Below are 24,839 nucleotides of genomic sequence, written 5' to 3' on the forward strand. Positions count from 1 at the left end.
TATTATATTCATGGTATAAAATTTTAAAATGTGTCTTTAAGACTTATGTCTTTAAAAAACCTGACTTTGTGTGCTGTGGCTGCATGAAGAACACAACTCAGACCAGCAAACATTTCCTAGGAATACACAGACACTTTGTTCAGGAAGTCCCTCTTCTGGAAAAACCGGATATAGTAGGTAGTGACTCATACTCATGATCTCCAAAATAATTTATCTGACTCATCAATAAGTACATACTGAGTGACTAGAGGTCATTATTGTCCTAAAGGGGTACTAATTGGCATTTATTCGGTAGAGCAAATCTGGACATATTTGGATCATTGTATTGTGATCACACGAAGCTGAAGATCAAAAAGACATAGTAATGCCAGACGTACTCCTTTCTGCAAATACTTGGAGAGCAGATAGAATCCAAAGTCAATTTATATGTAGATTAATGCTTTTCAAACTTCAGGTTGTGACATGTTAGTAAATCAGAAAGTCAAATCATTGGTTATAACTTGAATTTTGTAAAGGAAGTAAACAGAACATAGAATGGAGTGAAATGAGAGGCACCAGAATAGAATAGGTAAGAATTAGAGTACGATACCCTAGGGAAGGCTATGCCTTATTTTGTAAACTCGAATTTCGCATCTGTGTGTGCAGGTGTTTGTGTGCTGGGGTGGGGGGGGGAGGGGGCGTGTCTGTGCATGTGTACGTATAGATGTGTTCTGGGAGTTCACATAAAAGGCATTCTTAAAAATAGGTCTGTGTCCAAAAAGTTGCTGGACTAGACCACATAATGTTTTTATAACTGTCTGAAGAATACTTTGAAATATACCTGTAACTCATGCCTTGATTCCCCAATTAGGGAGAGAAAACACAGGCTGTGACCGGGTTCCTCCTGTGAAACCCACACATGATTTGTGAGATTTAAAGAACTTATCATTTAAATATGAGGATTGATGCCTCTGAGGAAGATAGAGCATCTTAGTTAAAACAAGCAAATGATTATCTTGGACAACAGTGTAAACAAGACCCTAATTCACCAAGCAGCTAATTGCTGTTCCCAGCTGCAGAAGATTGGCCGGTGCTCTGTTGCTCACACGCAGACTGTGCGTGCCAGTTGTACACTCACTCTTGAGATTCAGCCCCGCACAAGTCCAGCGACACACACCAGAGCCTGGGGGCCGAAGAGGGGTTAGTTCAGAAAGAACCTGTCTGAAAGGCAGCTTCTTAAGACATCAAGTGCTTTATTTAATAGACATATTTGCCTCTACGGTTGTGCTGGGGTGAAACTTATATTTGAATTACCGTATTTCCTCACGAGACTTACTGATAAGTCACCAGAAGAGCCTTGGGAGCATCCTTCGTAACCAATGGAAATTGATCCTCCATATCACTTTTTTTTTTTAAAGTAAATCACAAAATTGTTATCTGGATAATGATAGTCACAAATTTCCAGAGTTGTTCATATTTAATTCAAATTACGCACAGATGCACAAACTCATACTTTAAAAAATAATAGCCACCATGTTTTCTTATATTATGTGCCAAATGCTGCAAGAAATACTTTACACGTAGTGTTTTTAATCTTCACTACTGCTAATCTCATTCACATATTAATAGAAAGAAGGAAGGAAGGAAGGAAGGGAGAAGGGAGAGAGGAAGGAAGGAAGGAAGGAAGGAGGAAGGGAGGGAGGGAGGGAGGAAGGGGAAGGGAAGGAGGGAGGGAGGGAAGGAGGAGAGAAACCTGAAGTTCAAAAGGGATAGGGCCCCTGCCCAAGGTCAAATGTCACTGATATTCTTCAAATGTTGGTCTCAAAAACTCACCTCCCCTTTGACATAGCTCTGTCCACTGCCACCCATAACATTGTTCAATCTGTGCATTCGGCGGTATGCATGCACCAAGGAGTGACCGCAACACCACACATACAATCACGGGTGCTTATTCCAGAAAGATGGCAAACCGCACAATAACTACACCTTTTATCGCAAGAGAGGATCATTTCTGCTGTCCCTAGCCAGAAACCTGCAATTACGTTTCATCAGTAGAGTTGCCTTGGATGTCCCACTACAATACAAAAAAGCATACTGAATACTTGATTCTATAAAAATCTTAAAAGTGAGAAGCAGATGAGCTACAGAAGAGCTGTTAGTGTACAATGGATGCATGACCTGTGGTCCATGCCAGTGTTACCCCACCCGGGGGAGGGACTGTTTCTAAGGTTCATGAGGTCTCACCATGACCACCATGCTGAAATTCAGGCACAGGGATTTCTTTGATGCATGGAGCCGACCTCAAGGCGGTACAACCTCAATCCACAGCTGTCTTTGGGGACTGAGTCGACTATCTCTGATAAGGAGGATTTCTGGGGGAACATCACCAGAGTCCAGCCTGAGAAGGAGCTGGTTAGCAGTGAACCTAAGGAAAACCTCTGTATTTCTAAGGTCTAGATTGGATTCTTGTTCTCCTCTGTCTGTTCTACAAGCTGCATTAGAGGAAGAATGAGGAGAAGGAGTCTTCTCTCCATTCCAAAGTCAAGTTCTCCTCGGCTCACCCAAGGTGGTTGGAAAAGCAGATTCCCTAGGCCAGGAGCAGGCTTCTTGGACAAACTTTGGATTTAACCAAGCAGCACTCGGGCCTGACCGACGTGAGAGCAGCTTCCAAGTACTGTAAAGTCTAGGCATCCAAAGACCAGAGACACCGTATTGCGGAGCTTGCCAATGTGTATGCGTCCACAAGAGCAGCGTACTGCTTTGGGTATCAGCAGGCATTTTGGCTGCCCTCTCCCTCTGCCCACAGCTGTAACTCGACTCACACACGAGGTTCAGGTAACCAGTGGCATCCTGTGTGATTGGGTTTAAACACTAGAATCCGTATGTCCTGCCCAGTTGGTACAACAAGGTCATTTGTGTACAAGAGTTAATGAGGGACCTCGGGGTTGGTGGTCACATGGAAACTGAAAGGCACCATTAACACAAATATCAGCCTATCCTGAAAAGGAGAAAATAGAGGCAAAATCAAGACATCACAGAGCTTTACAGTTGTGAAACTGCTCGGACTCTGAAGCTAGATGTCCAGGGATGAAGCCTGACTCTACCACTGACTGAGCAATTTCCTTACGTGTCTCTGTGCCGTCAGTTTCCTTATCTGGGAACCCAAATAATGAGACCCCCCTGCCCCCCCAGACGGTTGTGAGGATTAAACCAGTTAACGCATGTGAAGCACTCAGAAGAACACTGTCACTCGTAATTAGCATTCTATGTCCCATTGAGACAAACACATGCATCCTTTCAACAGATACTGATATTACCTGATTAGAGCCTGGCTAATATTAAACTGCCAACATTTCTGCAGAGCCAGACCTTCTAGAGACATCAGTGTCTCTAAAAAATACAGCTACTTCCAAACGGTTTTGGCATCCTTCCAAGGCTCCCAGGCACCATCACGGGGTTATTCAAGCTGTGGGTGGATGGTGATTTCTGGGGGTTCATGCATATATGTGGGAGGTACGTGGATGACAGCTCTGGGGTTGTCGGTCTTTTTCAGCTAATATAAATGAAATTCAAATGTCCTTGAAATTCATTTTGAAAGCAACAAAGCTTACAGAGAAGGTTTCTAAGAAAAAGGAAAAATGAGGAAATGAGAGAGAACTCCTAGAAGGGACACAGGTCAGGACTGTGTCAGGCAGGTTTTTCCAACTTCCAAATTTTCCTAGGATCTCTGCTAGCAGCAAATGACCTTAACCATTTATGAAGATCCCTTTTCATGAAAATCACGTTTTTGTTTTTGTTTTCCTTTTGCTTGAGGTAAAGCATTTTTATTTCTTTAAATACACTGGTACTTTTACCTGATATAATTGTGCAAATCCAGTTACTTGGTACGAATAAAAGATAGCACTATTCTGATTTTAATTGTTTTAACTTTAAAGTGATCATATAGTAAATTTGACTTCTTGGGGACAGGGGGCTGTATGGTTTATGAATCTTAATGCCTGTATGTTTGTGTAACCACCACCACAATCAGGCTAGAGAACAGTTTCATCATCCCAAACACTGCCTCACGCCATCTCTTTCCAATCACACCTCCCCTTTGACATAGCTCCTGGCATTCACTAGTCTGTCCTCCTCTCTGCCACTATAATTTTATCATTTTGAGACGTTACATAAATGGGGTTATGAAGTCTGTGATGTTTTGAGATTGGATTCTTCCACTCAGCATAATGGCCCTGAGATCCGGCCAAATTTTTGCAAGAATTAGCAGTTTGCTCCTTTTTATTGTTGAGTAATATTCCATTGTATGGATGCACCATGTTTTTATCCAGTCACCTTTTGAAACACAAATCGCCCAGTTTGGGGCAATTATGAATAAAGCTATTCCAGACCTTTATCTACAGGTTTCTGTGTTCATAGTTTTAACATCTGGTGCTCACCAAATTTTATTCTAAAGTTTTTCTTGATCCTTAGAATACCCAATCTTGTGAATTTGGGATTATTCTATGTCCATGGATTTTAGATCCTACACTGGAGATTCTTAGAACGTACCCTCATGGGAAAATCTGCACCCTCCTATAGTCATCCAAAACAGAGGCTCTTAACTCTTTTCTGTTTAGTGGAATTTGGAATCCTCATCTCTTCTTTTAAGATGCTATGCTTAAAAAATAATTTTTAAATCAGAGTAAATCAAAATTTATCCTGAGGTTTTTTTTGAAATTTTACAGTATTCTTTACTACTTCAGATTATGAAACATCAATCATGCAAATTCTACATTCTGACAAAAAGTTTTATGTTTTAGATCAGTGGTTCTCAAATTGTGGTCCATCGACCAGCAGTGTCAGCATCGCCTGGAAACTTGTTAGAAATGCAAATACTTGGGCCTCACGCCAGATCTACTGAATCAGAAACTCTGGCAGTGGGGTCCAGTGATCTCTGTCTGAAGAAACTCTCCGGGTGATTTCAGATGCTCGTGTAGGTTTGAGAACCACTGCTTTAGGGATGAACGACTCTGTGCAGTACAGAAAAGAATGCCATAGTCCAAGACTTCCCCTCGAGACGACAGACTGACTTACACGTACTTCCTTCTGTAGTAGGAGTCACTTAAAAGTAAGATGGCTCATTTGTGTTCACATATGAGCCCTAGATCACCCACTGACATTTATAACACAGACAGTGTGGTTCACTTTGGTCACCGGGGGCAGAGCTATGGAATCAAAACCTGAAATGTACAGAAATCCCTAACCTGAAATGTACAGAAATCCCTAACTCCTCAGTTGAAACAAGGAATTCATCACCCTACCTTCTATTTCCATCTTGCCATTTTATCAGTACTGATGCGTAGAGAACAGGGGCAAATGCAAGTTTCCTCTCTTCACTGGCTCTGTTCTGTAACCCTGTCCTTAGTGGGATATTGTTCATCAGCAGTGAGATAAATGAATTCAGAAGGAAAATGAAGTAGAAAAGCAGCTAGCTTAGGTCACCTCACCACAGATCTCACAAAAAGAGGGATTGCTCTTTTTATAACAAGATCCCAAATTTATATATGTACATATATATATATATATATATATACACATACACACACATATATATACATATAATATATAATTTATTATATATGCTATAAAATGTAATATATGTGTATATGTAAATGTATATCTCATTTACAGCAATTACTAAAATTAAAGCATTTAATTAATAAAAAGTAAGCATAATCCTTAAATTTCTCTGTCCAAATATTTTAACCAAGCCACTACCTTTGACAAATAATTAATAAATATGTTTATTATACCTACTACACTTATCTTTTATTTCAGGGGAGGGCTGAAACTACTGTTAACCTCACTACTTCCTTTATCTGAGAAACTGACTCCCTGAGGGTAGCAGGATCAAAAGGCCCCTTTGATCCTGTACATCTGCCAAAGGCAACCATCACCCTCTACGCAAACACGGAAAGCACAGGCGAAGAACGAGTGGGTCTGTGTCCCAGGTGTCTGGGGTTCGCTAGGTAGAAAACGAATTGAGGACAAACCATCTACGAAGAAAGCTCACACTGGCTCATTCTAACTTAGGTTTTCCAGAAGATAATTTCAGGGAAAACATATCAGTAAAAACTGATAACTTCATCTTCAATATTAGGAAACTGCAGAAATATGGGTTGGCCAGTGGACCTAAAACAGGTTTATCTACCTGGTATCAGTTCAGGAAGAACTAATGGGGAACATGAGACAGAAGGCAGAGCGTAGATAAACTTTTCCCCAACCTGACTGAGTGATAGCTCAGAACACATATTTGAAGAGCGAGGCAATATACCTGAACTATAAGAATCACAAGTGCACCGTCAAGCATGCACTTAAAAGCCCAAACCTCGTGACTCCATGAGAAAAAAAAAAATGGAAAGGCAATTTATCTTGAAACTCCACTCCTCATTCAATAAATATCTTCAAAACCATTATCTATTTACTAAAAGTTTTTAATTAACATTTTGTTCCTTAATCAGTTATCCTTGGGCATCTACTTGTACTTAAGTATGAACCACTGGGTCCCTTAAATCAATAACATTGTTTCAGACTAAGTTGAGTGGTGAGTAAAGATACAGGTTAGATGTGGTGTAGTTTTTTTTTTCTTTCATTATTCTTTTCCTTAACTATGCTATATGTATTGTCAACATTGTATAAAAGCCAAAGCAAAAGAATCCCACCATGGGACTTCCCTGGCAGTCCAGTGGTAAGACTCTGCGCTCCCAATGCAGGGGGCACAGGCTTGATCCCTGGTTGGGGAACTGAGATCCCACATGTTGCACGGCATAGCCAACAACAACAACAACAAAAAATCCCACCACCCACCAAAATAATTTTATCTTTTTTTTTTCCAGTAATCTGTGGTCAGATAAAATACTTGGGACTCAAGCTTCGTAGCATTTTTAAAACAAGTATTGATATATCATTTCATTACATGTGCTCTTACAGGTTTCAATGTTTTAACGGATTAATAGGCCCTGTAGGAGGAAGCAGGCTAGAGACAACATTTCTGTTTGTGGCAAGTATTTTACGTATGATAATTCATGAAGAGAGTTTTGTTGCTGACATATGGAAGCTCACAGTAGTTAATTAACTTGACTAGGTCAGTGAGAGGCGGGGATGGAATTCAAACTTAAGTCACCTGGACTTCAAGCCTATTGCCCTTCCATCATACCAGGAGAAAATGTCCCTAAAATCAGGAGCTGAGAATCCATTCTTGTCCCAAGTGGCTGTACCAATTTCAGAAGTTAATTTCCATGCCCTCCTTTGTCATGGCTCCATACATATCCTTCCACTATCCCACTGTATCCTGTTTCTCAATTCCTTATGCCTAGATGAGATCAAATTCTCTGTGTTTCATACGGCTATTACATATTACAGTGTAAGTCATATTACAGAGGAAAAAATAGAAGAAGGATGAAATATACACCTTTCTTTTCCCTGCAACAAGAATCTGCAAGTATGCTACAACAGAAATTTTGCCACGGCTGTGACCACAACCAAGAGCAGGTCGGCGTGGACATCACATGGGCATGCAAGTCCCTCTCTTTCGTAAGAGAGGGTGCTCATAAATATCTGAGAACTTTTACACTGCAAAACAATGAAACAAATTATTTCTCCAAAATAATAAGGCCACAGACAACTTTTGACCAAAAATGATCCAAAGGTAAATTCAGAATCAGTGGAAGGATACTGATTTTTCCTTAGCACTGTCCCTGTGGCTCCAGCAAATGACACATGCAGGGCTACAGAAATCTCGGATCTCTTATTAATAAGAACTTTTGCCTGAAGAAACAGGGTAATGCAGAGCGCAGAAGGAGCTAGCCAAGTAAAGTAACACCCACAGGGCAGAACAAATGGCATTAATGACCTAATCAATAGAGAAATAAGTACAGATTTCCTCCACAAATGGATACTCAGTAATGTCTCTTAAAAAATTCAGAAAAAAAAAAAAAAAAAAAAACCCACGTCTCTTTCATTTAAAATTTCCTTACGTTTCTGGGTGTACTTCATTAGGAATACCCCCAAAGTTGACTTTCTTTCAATTCAATACATTAGGTCGGGTCACTAAGACCTGGAGTAACATCTATCAGTCCTTTCAAGTTCGCAGGTCTGGGTCTGTCTCACTGCTGTACATACCTTCACTAACAGTGCAAACCCTCTGATTCCTGCTTGAGCCCGAGGATCTAATCTATAAACAATGAAACAAGTGACATCCCCTCATCCTTTCTTAAAACATCCAAACCAATCTATTTTTACAGCCAGGTCAGAACAATGAGGTAATGTTTTCCAGTGATTTTAGAAAAACTGATTTTAGAGCTCTCTTCTCTTGCTAGATTCATTGGGTAAATCTCTGATTATACAAATGGCCTTCTGTTGGGTATAGCTATTGGTTTTACCTGCAAAGTGTACAAATCATAAGTCTACCACAATTTTATTTGCAATCATTCCTGGTTCTTAAAGTCCCAAATTTTCCCCAGAATGATGCTAAGACTAAACTCTCTACACCATTTCTAGACAAATCTAGAAAAAAGCCTAGCTAACTTTCTTTGTAAAGAAGCATTGAGCCACAATCTTATCCCATGTGAGTTACCCTTAACAGATAATGAAATTCTAAATCATCCATGCCCACATCTCTTTTCCAGGGTCCCTATTGTCCATCTAAGCTTCTAGAATGTCAAAGCCTGCTGTCTGTGCAAAGGAGCATCTTTTGGAAAACATCTGAATTTTAGGGGTTCACAGATGGCCTTTCCTCACTGAACCATTGGCTTGGAGGTGCGTATCTGAAAATGTGAGCATCAGGAAATAAATAAATGAATACTGAGCATTGGGATAAGTACTGCATCTTTAATTCTTACAACAAGCCCATTTTAGAGATGAGGAAGCTGAGGTTTAGAAAGCTTGAGAAACTTACTAGCAAGTTGCAGAGGGGGATCTGAACCCAGGTCTGGGAATCCATTATCCTTTTTTCTTAACTAACTATTCTATTCCTGATAAGTTAGTTATGTGATAGAAGAACGATAACCTTCTAATCATTTCACTCATACTGTAGCATTAGTGCTTAGTTTAAAGGCTAAGAAAAAAAAAAGCATGACCAAAATTTATGGACAATGCAATATAAAATTGATTCACAAATATTATACCCCCCAAAATCATTAATAGACATTGAAAACTGGAAGAGATTTTAGAAATCTTCTGGTGTAATCCTGTTGCTTTATGGGTAACTTCTAAAAGTAAGTTCTTTCTCAGTGTTTCAGGGCAAGAAATTTTAACAGGATGCCAGGTTTTGGGACAATGTATCAAGATATCTCTCTGCTTCCAAATACCTAAATCTTTAACTTTATCTCTGCCAGTGGAAAGAATTGCATCCTTAAAAAACAAAAATCCTTCGGGTAACTTATAGATCAAATCTTTTACTCCTAAAGTTTCCCTACAGAACCATACGTAATTCCACCTACCTCTAATCACAGGCATTATTTTTAATCTATTAAGGACATTTATAAAATTCTGAAACTATTTCAGTTTCCTTTTTCAAACGCACAATGTGGAATCTAACAACAAATTCAAAGAATAATTTGCTTTTAGAAAAACTTACTTTTTAATTCTAAACAGATACATTGGTTTGACCTGATATGAACTTGAACTTTGCAGTTCATAATTACAATTAAATCTGTACCAGTTGCTTGCAGCTCTAGTAATATTGTAAATATATGATTTTATAAATCAACGAAGAAAACAAAATGGCTTATTCCAATTCCATACACATTTGTCATAATCAGCTGATCTTCTTTCTCTTGTTAGAGAACTTCCCAACTGATGGTTTTAGTTTGTGCTCTATTACCATCAACAGAACTTTTCCCCAGTAGCGGGGCTACTTCTTCCCTGTTTGTTTTCTGGAAACAGTAATGGTCTCCGCTCTCGAGGTACACTCCTTGTCAACTTTCTTAACGAGATTTACTGGTTAAAAAAAGACTTTTATCATTTGCCAAAATTAATTCATACTGCTTTATCATCCAAGATATCGCCCACCTATCATTTTGGAGTTTCCTTACACTCTCAACCATTCAATTCATTGTTCAAAATGTTCTAGTGCATTTCTCTCTCCCAAATGCCTACAAAATCCTATATAGCAAATTTCCCAAATACTTAGCATGAGACCTGACACATAGGAAACCCTCAATAAATATCTGAAAAACAAGAATGAAAAAATAAATGAGTGGGACATCTGATGCAACAGACAAGTCTTGCTGACTCGCACACAAGAACCCAATCTCAGTTCAGCTCCCATGGAAGTTCCCCTACTTTGATACAGTGTGGTTCGGAAGATATTTTTCCGGCTTCCTGATGAAAATACCAGCTGTGTCAGAATCTCCTGCTATCCACATCTTCCTAAAGCCTGCCGTAGCCTCAAAGAAGAAAGAGAATATTCTCCTCATCTCTCTAAATTAAGGTACCAGGTTTTGTTTTGCTTTGGGAAGTCAGAAGGGTGAGTAGATGTTCATACAATCAGAACCACACTCAGCATATCTTAAAATGTAGAAGTTAAATTAAGAAAGCAAACTCACTCTACTCTTAATCGACTGGATCCCATCCTTTAGGACTAGATTGTTTTGAAAGATAGGAGTAAGACATTAATTCAGTTCCGGTGGTCCCAAGTGGATTAAACGGTTTGCCATTTAACTCTGGTTAATCCTATCATTGTTCCCACATAGCAGGGAGAGTAGGGCGACTCTCCTTAAGGTAGGAAGAGGAGTTAGGAAACCCCAACTTGTCAGTATTCTCTTCTCCTCACTCCCTAACCCCTGCCTTTTAATCCATCACTGCCTACTTGCCCAGTTCTTCAGAGGAATGAATTTCTTCCCCACATCCTGGATCACCTTCACCAATGTTAATCTCTCCGAAGGCACATCTCCAGTAAACAGCAGTTGTCTCTAGCTCTGCGTGCCAGTGATTTGGAAATTGTTTGTGAACTTGCCTCATCTTCTCTCCCGAGACCATAACTGACGGTTAACTGTAATTTCCTTCCATGTAGATGTAAAAGTGATCTAGGTACTCGGTTTAAACGACTGAAGTTTTAGGGACCTTGCTATCCCCATAGAAGCCCGAGTCACTGCCTGAGATCTGAAGGAAAAGCTTCTTTGTAACAGCCAAAATCATCTCTAGTGAAGTTATAACTCTACATATAAGGGCATCTCTTTGTTCTCTTTGTCAGAAAGATGAATGTCAGATCCACTTTGGCTGAAACTTTTGGGGAAAATAATCACAATTAAAACTTTAGAGCTGATTTTAAATCTTGAATATTAGGTGCCATCAACAATATAAAGGTCAATTTTTAATTCAACAAGCTGATTAAATATCTAGCATGTGCAAGCAAGAACAGCTAAAGACAGCGAAAAAAATGCACTGGGAAATACAGGCCTTGTTTTATGGCGCTTCACTGTATTGTGCTCTGCAGATATTGCTTTTTTTTTACAAATTGAAGGTTTGTGACACCACTGCATCAAGCAAGTCTATCGGTGCCATTTTCCCCAAGAGCATCTGTTCACTTCATGTCTCTGTGTCATATTTTGGTCATTCTCCTAGTATTTCAAGCCTTTTCTTTGTCATTATATTTGTTATAGTGAGATCTGTGATCAGTGATCTTTGATGTTACTATCGCAAAAAGATGACAGCTCGCTGAAGGCTCAGATGATGGCTAGCATTTTTTAGCAATAAAATATTTTTAAATTAAGGTATGCACATTGGTTTCTTAAAGACATAATGCTATTGCACACTTAGACTGTCGTATAGTGTAAACATAACTTTTATATGCACTGGGAAAAGAAAAAATTCATTTGATGTGCTTTATTGCAATAGTAACTTTATTGAGGTGGTCTGGAATTGAATCTGCAATATCTCTGAGGTTTGCCTGTATCCTTTTGAGATAAATTAGTTTTTTGCTTAATGTTAGTTAAATAGCTATTATTTAAGCATATATTGTATGCTGACTCTAGATACACACACACGCTATATAGATATACATATGTATATATCTATATAGCGTATACAGTATATGTAATCTGTCTACCCTTTCCTTGTTTTTTTGTTTTCCAGCTCATATTACAATACCAAAGGATTATAAATTTATTCTCAGGTACATTCTGAGAAATTTCACTGGATGACTTTCTGATGGTACTATCCCTCAGAAGAATGGCTGATATTTAATTATAATAGAAAATAAAATGTGGTTATTTGATGAATTTACTGCTTTGCATGGCTCACCCTCTGCACTGAACACAACTCATGGTTCTACATTTTCTGACGGGGGACTAACTGATTAAACCCCAATTATGAGAGAAGTCTTCCCCTCCCTCCTTTGACTATTTTCACACACGTGCCGAAATGATTCATTTCCGCAACATTAAGTGAAGATACTTGAAAATCAGAGGCCATATCAGTTGCCCAAACAGCTCAGTCAGCGCTTGGAGACAGGAAACCAAAGCTGTCTGTAGGGGTCGCCAGAGAGCCCAGAAGCAAGCCCACAGCTCTGCTTCCCTTCACGTCTGGGAGGTCGTTGAAAAATGTTTCCACCTCTCATGCCAACCCAAAGCTGCCGCTCCTGCTCTCACCCATTAGCATAGGATGTAAGGCTATTCTTTTTTTTTTTTTTTGGTACGTGGGCCTCTCACTGTTGTGGCCTCTCCCGTTGCGGAGCACAGGGTCCGGACACTCAGGCTCAGCAGCCATGGCTCATGGGCCCAGCCGCTCCGCGGCATGTGGGATCCTCCCGGAACAGGGCACGAACCCGCAGGAGGACTCTCAACCACTGCGCCACCAGGGAAGCCCTGTAAGGCTATTCTTTCATGGATTCATTTCAACCCCTTCCTATTCAATGATTACCACCCCTTTGGGATGGTAGAAATTAAATTAAATTAAATGTTAATTGTTTAATGTAATTAAATTAAATGTTAATTGTAAATTGTTTAATTTTAAAACAATTAAAATGTTTTAGAGAAATAATTCCTATCTGTTCATTTTCCAGACAACTCTGAATGGAGCCATCCCTTCCCCTACAGACTACAGAAGATAATGACCCTACTAAGCATCTTTATCCACGTACAAGGCACACCTCCTAGATTAGTTACTACCTTTGCTTGGCCTTCAACATTTCATAGGCCTAGAGAGAGTAAAGCTAGTCTCCAACTCTAACCAGTAAAAATGTTTACGGGGTGGGAACAGAAGAGAACTGTACTCTATATTATTTTTAAAAATTCTTAAAAGGACGTTTTTCTCATTCATGTAATCAGGTTAAATCTCCCTCTAAACTTTTTTATATGAAAAGATGATGATTTCCTTTTGGTGAAAAATACCTATGTGGCAGGTACTTTGTTTCTGTTTCAGTCCTGCAAAGTCGGCCTTATCTGTCCTACCTTCTACATGAGAAAATAGAAGCAATGAGGAATTAACGAAATCACTGAAGTCACATAACTAGTCATTTGTTGCTTCTGGACTGGTGTTACTATGCTCTTTTACCTGCAGAAACTATGAAGCAGAGAGGGGTTGAGAGTCTTGGCCATAGACACACTTCTAGTTATTTACTCAGATCCAGAGGCCAAACTCCAGGATGGGTTGTTCAGGTGGTAAATTGCATATTTACGGATGTAAGTTTTGGAGAAGTGAGATCTGGGTGCACCACCACATTTTGACTTTGTTTTCCAGACCTTTTATTTTAATCCAGATTTTGTATGTTTCTCTGATCTGCAGAATTCCACGGAGGCCCGCATACCTCAGAAGTAAAGCCCTTCGTCGCGGCACACAGCAGTCACCTGCTCCCTCTCTGATGAGCTCCAGTACGCTCTAGCATACATCCCTCGCTCACTTTTAACCTGACATTGGATCGGAAGCACCACTGAGTTCAAAATATCTCTCTACTAGAGCTTCCCACATCACACTTGACAAGTAACGCAGACATTGCAATCATCTGTGTAGTAAAATGATTTCCCTTTTGGAGGGATGTTTACATTCTTGTCTTAAAATACGTATACTTTTTTTTCATATGTAAATTCTCACATTTAACTATATATACTCTCCCATCTCTTGATGCTGAAAGAAAACTCCACTAAAAACAAAGTCACGTGGACTTCCGGATGAAGACAATAATTATAATAATAATTAAAGATAAAGGAGTCTAGTTGTTAAGGGTGCTTTACGGTGCTTAAGCAGATAGCAACAGCATGGACACGCATTATGATGGCGTGCTATACCATTTCATCTTTCCAAAACTCTGGTGGTGATTATGTGGAAATTTCAGGATTAGAGAACTACTTTAATCTTCACAAAGGAAGTATGTGCTGTGACCAAAGTTAAATGAGCACCAGAGTGAAAAAAAAAAAACGACGAATCATTAATACCAGCTAGTTGGGATTTTGGAATCCATCTTTAGTGCTATGCCATTTGTTTGATAATTTCCTAAAGTTCTTACAATGCCAGCGTATCTCAGTAAATTTAAAATAAACAAATATAAAACTATGTAATTTAAAAGTGTTAGCTTGATCATTCCCATAAGCCAGATAAAAGAAACAGGATTACAGACATGACTGCAAAGTCCTGACAGTTAATGAATTTGGCAGAGTTCAATAGCAATTTCAACACAACTGTGTGCTTCCTTGGCTTAAAGAGTGATCATCTGACTATAAACCTCAATCTTCTTTCTCTAAATACAGAAAATAAATTGCCATATTTCCAACCAAAAGGTTTTCTGACACTAACATTTTTTTAAAAAAAAGTCATGTTTTAATGAAACGGGTATTTGAAGCTTGTAAACAATGCTGAAATACTCATGTGACAGAATCTACTTATTTTCTAACAGCTCTTTGATGATTAAATTAAGTCAGATGACAGCAACACTGGGATTTCCATCAAAGTGGTATACATGTTAACAAGCAAAATGCTAAGAAAAATCTGTCAATCCAGAGTATAGATATTTTCTTATTAATAAATATTTGAACTTCATGGGGGGGATTTTAGCTGGTGGCTTTAGAAATGTATAAAAAAACTGCAAAAACAATTTGATAGCTTTTTATCTTCCTACTGAGTTTATGAGCAAAAAGAAGTTAAACAATTATACGTAGTCCCTGAAATTCAGTGAGCTGCCATGCCCCTCCTTCATTCTCTTCTGACCCATGGCTGGATTCTTCTAGATCTATGCGAGAGTGATGAATTCACCTGAAAGCAACTCAAATGACGGAACAATCGGATGACAGCTAGGCCTTCTGATTTACACGTCAAGGCATATTATATTTGTACTTGAAGGATCGTGAAACTTTTAGAAACTGACGTTCCATTTTAATTCTCTTAAGGTGTAGAAATAGTTTACCTCAATTATGGGTGTTGATTTTCAATTTCAACCAGATCATAATATGTCAACATGCATTTTTTTTTCCTTTAAGGTATGATTCTATGGATTAGATTGTTCTAACAGTGAGTACTGGATCTTGGCAACTGGAAGAAAATCTGCAAAATATAGGAGGATCATTCCTCTGGTTTCCATTTCCCTAGAGATGGTCTTCATTCTTATCTCAAGCATTTAGTGTATAATAAAGAAGCAAGCAATGATAATGCAAATGTAAAAGAATGCATATCCACTATTAAAAATTCCAGCACTACATCTTAGGTTGAGAAGTCACAGGGTTCTTTTGGAAGTCCCTATCACAAACACTGATTTCCTATCTTGTGTGGGTATCAGGAAGTTTATCTGGGTTTATCTAGGTAGATTAGCTTTGTGAATATGTCGCAGTGAAAAAACCTGCAGAAAAAAGACTGTATATTACATTATGTGATTCTGCGTAGAATCACATACTGCGTAACCACAGGATACCAAAGAAATCTCTACAAAATTTGCTGAAATATTTGAAATAAAACGTGACGTAACTGTTTTCCTATTAAAAAGCTTAAGTCCTCCTTTCAATTGAAACCATGTTTTATTTTTACTTATATTAAAACCAGTTTTTATTTACAGAAGTGATTTTGTCAATAAAATCTTAATATTTTGTGTGTTATCCACAACACATTTTTAATGTAAAAACTGTTGTATAATTTTAAGGTACTGATAAATGTGACAAAGTGGTAAGAGGCCTGTTTTTTAAAGGGTAATGATTAGTGGAACCCTCTCCCCTTTACCCGGAAAAAATGAAATATTTTCTGTTGCTAGATAAAAGAAGCAATTGTAAATTATACTACTTTAAAAACGTTGTATGAACTTATGACTGAGGGATAATTATGAACTTGTGCCTTGAGTGAGATAATTTTGGATTAATTCCTTGGCATTTAAATAAGTCACAGATGCAAGTTTATCCTAATAGATATCACTTGGTTACAGAACTTTAAAAATCTTATATAACCTTTGGCATTGACATGTATATTAAGCGGGGGTCATAAAAAACTACCAGAAGAAATTTTCTTCAGAAAAGTATGCAGAGAAATTTAAAATGTTCATCTACTGTGGCCACAGACCGTGATTACCAGTCTTTCCACCTGGCGATACCAAAGTCTATGCTGGCAGCAAGAAAAGAACATAACATGATGCTAAGGACTCAGTTTGAAAGTAGAGTCAGTTTGGTAAATAGAAGTCAGTCCTTTTATTTTTTTGATATCCCCTCAACTGTCTCAATGTAATTATTTCAATTCGCTTTTTGGCTTACCTGCATAGCTATTTCCCAGGGCACAGATATGTCCCAGTAAATTTAGAGAAAGGTACCTTCAAAACGTTAGATGGGCATTTTATAGCTTAGGAGAAAATATCACCAGACCACAGAGAATTCTGAAACCACAAGACAACACTGCTGCCAAACATTAAAAACTGCTGTATAAACTTGATACTCTGTCCCAAGCACTTTATTTTTTTATCAAGCATATGATATTAATGTACGCAATTTAAACACTTTGTATCAGCTCCCATCTCATCCTCAGAGAAATGAGACCGTTGTGATGTAAATAGAATAAATACTTTGAACATCCAGGGCCAAGTTTAATCCAAGACGAGTAAAACTAATTTAAATTATAAGACTCTGAGGCACTGAAAAAAATCACTTTATTAGCACTTGGCATAAATACACCTTAAAGGAAACTGACCCTCAGAAGCAAAGACTACCTGAGAAAAACAAATCCAGTCACAGACACATCTTGCTAATGTTCTGCTTATACCTTCAACAGCCCTTTAGCATTGACTTCTATCACTGCTTGAAATCATTTATCATATTTAACTTTAAATGTTAGAATGAAAAATAAAAGAAAGCAAAGTCAGCAGAAATGTAAAGCCTCTAGAACCATCAATTTCCTAAAAACTAAAGATCCTTTGTCCAAAGAGAGGAAGCATGTATTTTGTAAGTTAATCATCACTGACTTAAAATATGTTCAGAACTTTGCAGGTGACATAAGGCATTTTTAAGGAAATCAATTCCTATTCTGGTTAGAGATTCACAAATTTCTCAACAGGCTACCACTGTGTGGTACCAGTTAGGACGATGCCAGTACTTACCATTTGAAGAGATGGCTCGCGGTGTCGACCTCACCTTTAAGCCCCAGATTCTCTCCTAACCTTGTCACAAAGCAGATCTGAATTAAACTAACGTGTATACAAATGGTTCATTTGCAATTTCCAAACTTATGGACTTAAAACTGTCTCCCCATACTAATGAGAATTTTCAATCCTTTCCACTTCTGGCTACATGGTATACTGTCTTCAGTGGCTGACTCATTCTACACTCTACTCATGTAGCTTATCATTATCTTGTCCACAGACAAAATACACATTGAATTCAGATGAGAATGCCCACTGCCTTGAGAATCCTAAGAAAGGTAGCAGCACAGTGGTCCAAATAGCCTGACCACTAAGGGAAATATTACAGTCAATATAGATTACTTTCTCCCTCTAAAAGTACAAGGTGGAAAACAGAAGCAACAACAGCAAATTACAGTAACTCTTTGCAATGTATTTCCCTTCGGTACTTGTTTTTTGGATTATTTCCTGTAAAAATTGACAAGATCCAGGACAACTCTTTACATTGTTCTAACAGCTTCATTTAACAATAATTATATGACTCATTTCCCCACTTAATACAAACTTCTCACTTTCTCTTATGTTTATTACTTTTGAAACTGCTTAGGCATTTTTCTAGTTAGCTTTACGCTGTAGAAAGAAGTAACCCGACTGTAGTAGGTTGTTAATACGAAAATGAACAGCAGAGACCTTTCTGATTGAACATTCTCACTTTCTACCTCAAGAAAGGTCTTCTGCATATATGCAAACGTTGCAGACAGATGGCTTTGCATGTTTTACACACTACAATATAAAGATATGTTCCCCCCTCATTATAAGATTCCAAAAATTACCAGTGCTGCCTCTGCTATCTACATTTTTAAAATATTTAACCTTCGGTAACATAATCTATTGTGCTTATCTCAGAGTAAGGAGAGAAAACAACTCAAATATTCTAACAAGTTCAACCAAAACTTCCTATTTCACTTCATTTTCACAATACTTGACCTAGACTCCAAGTTTATAAAGGAAAATGAAAAACAAAATCACAAGGCAGAGCTTCAAGTCGTCAGCATCTTAGAATGATGTTAGTTATTTTACACCTAGAACATTTTACAAGCTCCAAACCCTTCCCTAGTACAATATTTTAGGAATCTGAAATTATTTCTGCACTTCTTACCACCCAAGCACCTGACAGCTTGAATTAAAAATAGTATATATGCAGCAACTCCCTGGTTACTGTCTCACTGAAGTTTTAAGGCACTCAAATTATTGAGTCTTCTTTCTAAGAATTACTGAAAAGGCTGATGAAAACACATATCAAACTATTCGTGTGTAATTCTCCCACTAAAATCAATTGATTTCTGTTAGTGTGATATATTAGGACTAATGAAAATTACCATACCCAGTAGCCAGTCTGTACCTTTCCAAAGATCCCTCTCCAGTATCCATAACCATGCCCAGCTCTGTCTTCCATCCTGCTCCTTGTATCGCTGAGTGAGGTGCTCGCTCCTTCATTAAATAGCATTAAAAATAGACTGCACAGAACTCCCCAGTGGAGCATGCTCTAATGGGCTAATGCCACAGTTCTCAAGGTAACCACACTCAGCTGGTATCTAAGAGGGAAAGTCACTGGGAGATCAGCAATTTGCAAATCTAATAGAGCACACAAACCTGTCTCAGTCTGAGCTGAATATTGTAAAAGAGAAATCAGGGTAGAGTGAAATTAAGCCACTGGGAAGCTAAAGGACCATTTCTGGAGCTGCATAAGTTTCTTTAAATATGCCTCACCCAAACAAGTACTCCGTTGAACATTCATTCATCCACAGCAACTTAGTTATATGATTTATTGGACAACATCAATCACGTCCAGTGAGGGGAAATTAACACATCTCTGCATAGCAGTCTAAATGTCTTAAAATTGCATTTAAACCAAGTTACTTTAAACCAAGTAATGGTATTAATAAGCAAGGATAGAAATAGGTTAGCCTTTTGTATCTTTTGTGAGGAGGAAGTGTATTCCTTAAAGAGTATTCTAAACTCCCTCTCTGGAAAATTGAAAAACGTTCTGTCAGTTGAAGTGATAAAAGGAAGTATAAGAATGTGATAAGAAAGGAAATATAGGATCGAACACAAATACATACCTTAAAAATCCATATAAACCTGCGAAGAGTACATACTTAATTTCTCCTGTGCGATCCACATTAGGAGGCAGCAGAAGCAATTACTGCCAAGACAGTAGACCACTCGGCTACATAGCTAGAGCTCTAGGCTTCCAAATGACTGCCCTCTGCGAAAATGACATTAAAATCTTCTGAAGACATGCAAACCCTGTGGTGACACGAATCAAAGCAGTAGGTGCATTTATTTTAAAGTGTCAAAGGTTTCCTAACTTTTACCAAATGAAAAATGATTTCCTCTCATTTCAATTTCTCTGTTTTCTAAAAACAATCATAGCCATTTTGATCACCAAAGTGGATGAGAAAGAGGTGGGGATCATCTGGATTTACTCAGCATTTGAGTGAAATCTTGTCCAGATTCACTCCAACTCTGGGGATCGTCATTTGTGTCTGGGGAGGCTGAAGTGTCATACCAACAAACTTCAAAAAAATCAGAAATTAAAATGGATATCTGCACTCTATAAACACATTACCATGAAAGTGATTCCTACCAGCCTTGCATCGTACTTCCTAGCTTCCCATCCCTCTAACTTTCAATTCCTTCTTTGTCTTTCCTTTCAGGCTTGGACTCTGTCCTTATCCTGTATCTTCGGAATACTGAACCCAAGCAGCTGACAGCAACCACATCTACTCCAGCTTGATTTCTATGCATAAAAATCCAGTGAGTCAATTTCTCTTCCTGGGAAACTTTCTAAACACCTGTCTCAGTCAACTCAGTTCTACCACCATATCTACAACCTCAGATGGAAGACGTTAAATTTGGAGTCTGCAATGAAACACAGAATTCAACCATGTAAAGATAAAACTGAACATCTCTTCCCCCTAAACCCCTTGGGACCTCAAGTCCCCTGAGGACAACAAACAGATGACAACTTTCTGCCCCTTGCACAGCTCTCTTCCAAATGAAATAAAAACACTCCAAACTTTCTACTGAGAAACCTGCATAAATCACTGTAGACTTCTCTGATGAAGAGACCTGCCCTTTTCAATTCTCTCGCAGCTTTCCATTTTTGCCTCATTCTGGGGAGGGGGAATCTACCCCTCCTCTGACAAAACATAAATACACAATACATATAAAACAACAGCTTTCTACAAACAGGAAGGAGAAATACAGACTAGAAAGGAAAGCACAGATAGATATAAGGCAGAAAGAAAGAGAAAAAAAAAATCACAAAAGGCGTGCAACGTTCACGTCTGAAGACCTTAATTATATTACCTTGACCGAGCAGTGGATATCCCCCCAGCGTCTCGGTGCCTTGATTGATCTGATTTAGTTTTTGGCTTTTATTAATATTATTGTTTCTCACGGATCGATTTGGCTGTATTTGTTTGGTTTGGCTTGGGTTATTAGTATTATTGTTATTATTGGTGGGTTTATTTAACTGCTAGTAAAAGGAGCCTTCTGCGGCGTCGGCGGGGCTCCTGGCAGGGCTGCGGCGGCCAGGACTGCGGCGACGGCGGTGGCTTCAGCCGGCGACCCCGCGGCCCCTGCTGCTCGTCGCTGCTCCGGATGCGCTCAGGGGGCGCCGCCGCCGCCTTCTCCGCCCTGCTGCCTGCGGAGACCGAGCGTGCCCCCGCCTCCTGTCTGCCGGTCCGTCCCCGGGCACGTCTGTCTGTCTGGCCGTCTGTCACTCAGCCTGGCGGGCCACCGCGGGCTTCTCGCCGTCCCGCGCTCAGCTCTCCGAGCTGCCCCTCGTGTCGGTCTGTCCCTCCGCGAATCTCGGTCCCACTAGCGAGGCAGGGTCCCTCTCCCCGTCTTCTGTGCCCGCATCTCTGTCGCTCTGTCACTCGATGCCCCAGCCGCTTCCCTCGGACAGAGGAGAGGGCGTCTGGAGTAAGGGAGGACGAGGCTGTTTCTCCCTCTCCCTCCTCTCTCTCTCCTTCCCCTGACTCTCCCTCCCTCTCTCTGCGTGCCGGTCTCCGAGTCTCCAGCTGTCTAACTGCTCCCACCTGTCCGTCGCTCTGTCACTCTGTCTCCCCCCCCCCGCCCCCCATCCCCCGAGCCAGGCGGCTCGGGTAGTCCCTGGGTCCCGCGCGCCCCTGCCCTCCCACACGCCCGGCTCCTCCCCGCAGCCCCGGCAGCGTCCGGTCCCCGCCTGGGCTGGCGGCAGCGCGCGGGTGGCATGTGGCGTGGCAGCTGCTCGGCTGGCAGACTCCAGTCCCCGACCCGCCACACCCGGGAGATGGCCGCGGCCGGGCGCCTGCGGGGGCCGGGCCTCGGCCACGGGGCGCGGCCGGAGTTGGCCGAGCTGGAGCTCGGGCACCTGCCCGGTGCGCTCGGAGCGCGTGGTGCCATCCGTCCCCCCAGCCGTTCTCCTCCGCCTGGCCCCGGGCTAGAGACAAAGCGCGTGAGCCACGCACAGGGCGTGAGCATCATTCATCAGAGAGAAAACTGGCACGCTGCCCCCTTCCCCTCCACCCTGCCTTCCCGCTCCCCGCCGGCCGGCCGGCGCGCATCCCTCCCCGCCCCGGGCCGAGACCCCCCGCGTACCTCTCCCGGGCGCCTCTCGACTCCGACTTGGCGGACACTTGGCCAAGCCTTGCCCACTCCCTTCCTCCGGGGCTCACTCTCCAGGCCAACTCTGCAGAGAATATCCCACAACAATAACACTTCACTCCACCCCAATCGAGCCGTAGCCTCAGAGCTCTCAGAGATTCGCGGCTTTGAGCAGGACCCCAAGTCCCGGCGTGCGACGCCAAGTGGACTCCCCGTGGGCGCCTGCCCAGCCCGTTGCCCACTCGGGCGCTGACTGAGAATCGCAGAGGTGCCCCCAGAAACCCCGGCAGGCTAGGGCGTGGGGCAGGGCGCCGAGTTGACAACCCAAGAAATAAAAGCGCTGCATTTCCCGTTTGTTCTGGAGATGTGCTATTTTTATTATCTGTAATTCATTTTTTCCCATTGTTTCAAGGCGCACACTACCAAAAGGAAAAAAAAAAAAAAAAAAAAAGGAATAGTGGAGGAATGGGAATACATTTCCGGAATACCGCCCACCCCTCCTGAGTGAATGTGGAGCCTACTTTTCCAACATTATAGGTCACCAGCCAAGATAGATCGTTCTGGCGTTCTGCCCCCAGCTGAGAGCAAGGCATTTGATTCTGAGCTTCCTTGCTAGGCTGTTATTAACGGGAAGCAAAATTATACTTGTACACGCCTGCATGGAATTGCCAAAGCTCATTCTGACAGTATCCAGCAATTCAGCTTCTGAAATGTAGGCACTGAATAACTATGGATCTGGCGCAATGAATGCCCCATCCCACAATAAATTGGAGAAGAGAAAATCAACTTTTAACAGCTGCAATTAGTAACCCCATGAAGAGACAACAAATAACTAGTAATACACGTCAATAAATGTCCTTTTAGTTCCATTTATTGACACCCATTCCCGATGACAGACGTCATAAACAGATTTATTAAGGGAGGCGCCTTCCACTTTTTATAGAAATGTAATTTCAACCGCAGTAGCCATGTTCATATATGCTAAGAGATTGATTAAAATATCAAACAGATGGTATGTGTGGTTCTAGCAAATGCTATGCAAAGAATGAGGATAAGGTTGTACTGGTCTTTGATGAATACATATTTCCCAAATATTGGAAAATGCCTCCCGTGGGGATCAGCCGTGCTGGAGTAAGAGTAAATCTGTTGTATGAGGTTTCAGCAAATGAAGCCTAAAGAATTCAAGACCCTTCTGTTGATCTAGTTTTTGAGACTTCGACTTAGTCCTCTCCAAAAACATTTTGACAGGCATTTCTCCCCTCCTTCCAGCCATATGGAATTCAAGGAAAAATTCATCAAAAGTATTTCTAATTCTCTTCCCTTCAACTCAAGTTATGTTCTAAAAAATCTACTTTCCTTGGGGGAAATTGTTGTGACAAGTTGTACTGTCTTAAACTCACACGATTGCGACTGCATGGAAGGAGGATCAGTGTACTTGATTTTCTTTTTGGACAGAACTACACCTAAGCAGCTCCTGAATGGGTGAAAGGGTAATCTACTAAGAGGAAACCTGAAGAGCTTATTCTTAACACCAAGTCTTCTAGATCGAACTTCACTCTGGAAATACACACACACACACACACACACACACACACACACACAGGAACTCGATTCTATAAACTGGATTAGAAATTATAACCATTGATCGGGGAAGGGGAATTCAAACAGCCCTCGTAGTACATACTTCGGTGATTATGTAAAAGAAAAAGACAGAATGTTTCAATATCTTATCAGTGTATAGACAAGCTTGATGATGAAACTTAATGCAGTTTCTCATAGAGTTTAACCTTTATTTAGAAAGGAAAGTGTGACAAAGAAGAATAATATTCATTTAATTCAGCTAAATTTTTCTACCTTTTCTCATATGTAGTCAACAAATTAGGGACTAGAGAAGGTTCAAGTTTATTTGAGGCCGTGCAGGTAATTAGAATTCAGCTTGCCAATTTTAACTTTTGCATCCCAATGTGGGCCTGAAATATACTTCTGGGAATATGAGGCAGGCAGTGAACAGTACGTGACTCTTCTAGGCATTTGGAAGGTGTTTGTATTTCCTTAAACAATCTGAAACAGTTACCATTCCTTAAGGCCCTTGGTCTGCTGTATATTAACTACCACTAAACTCACTAAATCTGTTGTCTACCTTATTGGACTTCTGCATGACATCTATGATGCTGATGCCCATGCAGACGTGTTTCTGCACTGAAAGCATCCTGCCTTTAGGGGTGGGAAGTGGTGGTAATGGGGGAAAAAGGAAGTGCAACAGGGAAGAACAAAATCTGACTCCATATTAGATCTGTTTCTTTTACTTTAACCTTTGTATTCTATTTCTTTTGCTTTGAGTTACGAATGTTGCCTATAGCCTGGAATACACATGATAGCCTATTTTCAAGGCTCTGACCTTTGAGAGTATAACACTCTTCCATTCATATAGAGGTTAAAAAGTTGCAGAACAGAGAACAACAATTTGTCTTGTTGGAGGTTTACAGGAGCATCCTGGCCTGACCTAGGTGGACAGCTGCAAGAACAGAGGATTCCTGCCCCAAGAAGTTTGTAACAACCAACCACACCTCCTCCCCTTTTTATTATAAAAGAAGCCTGCAGTCTGACTGGGGTAAGATGGTTCTCTAGGACATTAGTCCACCCTCTT

Source organism: Phocoena phocoena, chromosome 10 (genome assembly GCF_963924675.1).
Source record: "Phocoena phocoena chromosome 10, mPhoPho1.1, whole genome shotgun sequence".
NCBI lineage: Eukaryota > Metazoa > Chordata > Mammalia > Artiodactyla > Phocoenidae > Phocoena > Phocoena phocoena.